At 43.5% G+C, this 5,499-nt stretch overlaps 1 long non-coding RNA gene across 1 annotated transcript; it reads left to right on the top strand.

Annotated features, from left to right (window-relative positions):
- The first annotated feature begins 3,411 nt into the window (after nt 1-3,411).
- LOC144111048 (uncharacterized) lies at nt 3,412-4,724 on the top strand. The gene is made up of 2 exons (XR_013309972.1): nt 3,412-3,502; nt 4,220-4,724. It is a non-coding gene; the product is annotated as an uncharacterized LOC144111048 (long non-coding RNA).
- Nucleotides 4,725-5,499: the final 775 nt, after the last annotated feature.

A 5,499-nucleotide genomic window follows, 5' to 3' on the forward strand; every position in this document is an offset into this window, starting at 1 on the left:
CCCTCACCAGCTGCATCGCTAAATCTTTCGAAAGCATAGTAAACATTAGACTGATCTTCACACTTGAATCTCGTCGACTCCTAGATTTACATCAATGTGGATTTAAGAAAGCATGCTCGACCACTGATCACCTTGTCCGCCTAGAAAACACCATCCGGGAGGCGTTCATCCACAAACAGCACTGTATCGGGGTCTTCTTCGATTTGGAGAAGGCCTATGATACCGCGTGGAAGTTCGGCATCCTCCATGACCTAGCAGAGCTAGGGATCCGCGGCAGGATGCTGAACTGCTTGAACGACTTCCTGACTAACCGCACATTCAGAGTCCGTCTGGGAGCAACTCTATCAATGACATTCACCTAAGAGAATGGCGTACCCCAGGGATGCATTTTAAGTACGACACTCTTTATAATACAAATGAATTTTTTGGCCAAAGTAATCCCTAAGTCCGTAATGTATTCAGTTTATGTAGATGACATACAGATAGCATACACTTCTTCCAACATACTGTCCTGCGAGAGACAAATACAAATCACACAAACCAAACTGGCTGCTTGGGCAGAGAAAAATGGATTCAAGTTCTCCCCTCAAAAAACAGTAGCTGTTTTGTTCTCATTACAACGAGGCCTACAGGTAGATCCCAATCTGTGCTTGAATCAAACCACACTGCCAGTCAAACAGGAACATAAATTTTTAGGCGTCACTTTTGACAAGAAACTTACATTTCTGTCACACATTAACAACCTGAAAAAGAAAGCATCCCAAGCCCTCAATATATTAAAGGTACTCTCGCGAAAACGGTGGGGGTCCGATAGAGCATGCCTATTGCAAATATATCGCTCCTTGGTGCGCTCCAAGCTGGACTACGGGTGCGTGGTATATGGTTCGGCAAGAGCATCCTACTTGAAACGACTGGACCCTGTTCATAATCTTGGTTTGCGCCTATCAACTGGAGCATATAGAACATCCCCGGTAAGTAGTCTTTACGTTGAAGCTAATGAGCCCACACTAGAGGATAGAAGAGTCACACTAACATGCACGTACATCCTAAAAACCCGTTCTCTCCCTAAACATCTCTGCTATCCCATTGTTACCAAGTGCCCATCTAGGAGATTATTCAATAATAAACCACATTTTATCAGGCCACTAATAATGCGCTTTGAAGATAAATGTGAAGACTTAGCAGTGCTGGACGCCCTACCTAATATTGCACAGACATGAATATCTACCACCATGGTATAGCCTTCCCTCCGTGTGTGGCTTCACACTGACACACGTAAAAAAAGAGAAAATACCACACGAGCACATACTACAAGAGTTCTTTGCACTACAAGAAAAATATAACACTTACACTGAATTAACACTGATGGCTCAAAAACAGAAAGTCATGTCGGAAGTGCAGTAATTCAAGGAACAAATGAAAAAAATGATACGATTGCCACAGTATGTATCGGTATTTACTGCGGAGTGTTATGCCATCTTTGTAGCTGTAGAACAAATAGTAAAACAAAACATAAAAAATAACAACATTTACACCGATTCACTGAGTATGCTAAAAGCGCTGCATTCTACAAACGCTGCTGAACCCATAATAGGAAAAATCATACATAACATAGTTAAAATTACAAAGCAAAAACATAACATTATATTCTGCTGGGTCCCTAGTCATGTTGGAATTTTAGGTAATGAGAGAGCAGATGCTTGCGCAGCACAAGCTAGAATTGGCCATATAAAACAAGTTAACATACCACAGAGGGATTTTTCTAAATTACTGCACAGTAAACTCAGGAATAAATGGCAGATTGCATGGGACGAACAAACAAACAACAAACTACATTCTATAAAACCTGTTTTGGGAGAATGGAGATCATGTACACATCAGGAGCGTTTCATAGAAGTTATTTTGTGTCGACTACGCATTGGACACACACACCTTACTCACAACTTCTTACTGGCAAAAAAAGACAAACCTCTCTGCGAAATGTGTGGCGATGAACTCACGGTAAACCACATTTTAATTGTATGCAAAAAACTGGAACAACTGAGGAAAAAATATTTCACAACATTGTACAATGAATACATCCCACTACACCCCATGTTACTTTTAGGAGATCAAGCACTGGTTGATTTTTCAAGCATTTTTAAATTTCTCAGAGAAGCCAATGTTTTATACAAACTTTAGATATAAAAAGCGTAACCTTTAACAAAAGCTCTAACCGTATGTTTGGCGCATCATAGCCTCAGTTGCTTTTGCGCCATTAAAATCAATATAACTAACTAACTAACGTTTGTCAGACGTGTCACTGAGATCCAGTTCATGTAAACACCTACAACCACGATAGATATTCCATTTTCATTGACATGAATAGCACAATGCTAGCTGTGCAAAATTAATTGGAATGATCTCGTTCAGTGCCCGTCCAGAAATATTCTCAGTGGATGGCGTAAAGCAATGGTGTGCTGAATTCTATAAATGCAATACACAAAGGGCAAGGCAAAACTATAGCCCGAATTCTGAAACTCTCCTAACCTTAGACCATTTTCCTACCTTCCGCAGGGAGCCCTTTATGCTCCCTAAGTGTAGTGCGACCCGAGAAGACCGTCACGAATTCTAAAAGCTTCCTTTCGCCTTCCCTGCGGAAGGAGTGCCTCGCCAAAGGAAAAGGACCGAAGTGACTGCTGGTTCCGAGGATACGTTCAAGAAATGTAAAAAATTCTCAATTAATTGCCAAGGTAAACTGCCGACACCGTGAAATTTACATTTATACTTCTATACCTGAGCATAAATTCACTTTGTTTTGTTATCAGGTTAAAGTTTTTTTGAAAGCTGCATTGGGCAAGAAAGCGAACTGAGGCTGGCAACTCCGGTAGCATCTGAGCGTCGGTTTTTTGGTAGTTTGGACCTCGCTTCGTCTTGTTGGTTTTGTACTGTGCTTGCATTTGCTATGCCAGGGAAGCCGTATTTCAGTGTAGAAGCAAAGGTTTTGCTGACTATTTTGTAAAAAGGTACAGCAGTGTAATCGAGTGCAAAAAAAAAAAGAATGCTATTTCCCTGAATGCGAAGGCAAAACATGGGAGCAGCTGTGGCTTCAGTATAACAGCATGCCGACGTGCACCCACGGCAAATCAAACTAAAATAATTATGGGATAATCTCAAACAATAACTGAAGAAGGCGAAGGCACAGCAGACCAGGAGCGTGATGGGCATAGGTAAATTTTCTTTATTCTTTTCTTCCCTCATTTCTTGTCCCGGAAAATGTTTTCTTCCCTCAGAAAGTTGCAAGTATATATTATAAAGTTTTGCAGGCAGCGGACCACCGCCTGAACTATTGGATGACAGCCTTGCCCGAATCAAGGCACTCGTGCCGCATGTGGCGGTGCGAGTGCCAAGTTCCTTCGATAGCAACAAGCCATCGCAGCCGGCATGCCAGCCAGCCAGACCGTCACCGACATTACTGGCGGCATGGTGCTAGGGAACGCGCAGCCTGAAGACAGCGACGGTGGTAAGCGAAACATCGTTTCTACTGCGACTACCACCGTATTTGTGGTTCTGCGGCCACCTTAGCGTGCCTCACTGTTTCGTATTGAATGCTCGATTGCTGATAACGGCCAGTGCAGTTGCGATCGATAAGCAAATGGCTTGCTGGCCTCCCTTTTCGACATTACCATCCTCAACTATCACAAAACGGCTCGACCACTCATGTGCTCTGTTGGGAATCAATATTTACATTTTTTGTTGCTACTGTGACTGTTATGGACATTTCCCTTTCGTGGGGCACAGTTTGCACAATCAACACATGAGCGGAATATGTAAAAAATAATAGTCTATTCCTTTGCCACTTTCCTCAACTTGCCAACTCTTCCACTGCAATATAGTACTCTGCTTCCAGGAATGCAGACAGCTGCTTTCCTTTTTCATGAAGAGCTAGTAACACTGTGTGACTAGGCAAACACCGTATGCCTGCTCTGAATGCACACTATCAAGCTCCCATTGCAACACAGCTGCGTGAGCTTATTGTGTTCAAAAAACACTGTAGAGAGTTCATCATGCATTATGTGCCATTAAGGCGGTACAGTATAGACATGCACTAGCATAATTGCTGCATTCATTTGTTCTGAACATGTGAGTTAGGTGCCATGAAGTTTGCTTTTCTTATGTGTCATTTATTGGTTTTGTTGGAAAACATAGTGAAATGTTTTATCAACACTCTTTTCTGCAGAATTCGTGATGAGCCTAGGCTAAGGTGACCAAGGAGGATTCCTCGACAGTTCTGGTCTGAGCTCTCCAGCACCCCCTCTTAGCCATGGTGGGCCATCAACAGACGACACGGCCACAAGGGCTTCATGCAGCCAGAATACAGAAGACGGAGGAGCCCAGCAAGGCTCTTCATCTGAGGCAGTGGTCCGCCGTTGACGCAGCGCTGTCAACGGAGCTGGAGGCACGCCTTCGTTCTGCAGAAGATGAGCGCAGTCCGAGGCGCACTCAGCATGAGAAGGCAGAAGATGATCAACGATGAGCATACCTTGAAAGAAGAACGCTACGCTGACGAACGTGGAAACGCAGTGGGTTGCATAATATGAAGGTTTAAGTTTTAAAAGCCAAGGAACAGGCTCAGAACTTGAAGCGAGAAAGTATGCTCAAAAAGCTGGAACTCCTTGCAGCAGGAGGCAATGCTGAACCTGTCCATATGCAACATACTGAATAAAGTCATTTTCATACAGTCATGTTTATCTGTCTTATAAAATCAGCACTGTCTGACTTACTGGCATTAGGTTGTAATATGCAGCATTATTCGCAGTTTACCTCTACACAGTGTCCATATAGCTGTCATCTTCACTAGTGAAGCAACGCTGGATAAGGTGCCTTCGATGCTGGGGGCCCAAAAGTGAGTCGGGTTCAGGCAAATCCACACTTGCATCTTCAGGCTCTGGCTCATCGTCATTAGGGATGGGATCCTGCAAGGTACAAGCAACGTTATGCAGTACTGCACATGCCATTATTATTGCAGCTGACCGCTCTGTTAGCGTTTCCAGCTTTGTCCTCAGGAAAGCAAAACGTTTCTTCCAGACTCCAAAAGCCTGCTCAATGGAATTTATTCTTCTAATATGACTTCTGTTGTACCTGCAAGGAACATGACAGAACATGACCTTGCGCGTGTTTCACATCACTTCAGCCAAGTCAATTCTTCCTTACCTTTTCTCTGAAGTTGTTCGAGGGTACCTCAAGGGAGTCATCAAGAAGGGCAAACAAGTATATCCTTGGTTACCAAGGAGAATGCCATTTACTGCCTCCTGCTCGTACATGACTGACACCCTGCTGTTATCAAAAATTTGACTCTTGGACAGAGACAGGCCAGCTTCCCATGACGTCGAAAAAATGACGCTCGGGGCCCTGAGACCACCTGTAAAAGCAAAAGAATGATTTCAGACTGTGGCATGTGCATTGACGTATACTTTATGTGTACAGATGCCATGTACAGTCATCCACACACTTGTCTAG

The sequence above is a fragment of the Amblyomma americanum genome, chromosome 11 (genome assembly GCF_052857255.1).
Source record: "Amblyomma americanum isolate KBUSLIRL-KWMA chromosome 11, ASM5285725v1, whole genome shotgun sequence".
NCBI lineage: Eukaryota > Metazoa > Arthropoda > Arachnida > Ixodida > Ixodidae > Amblyomma > Amblyomma americanum.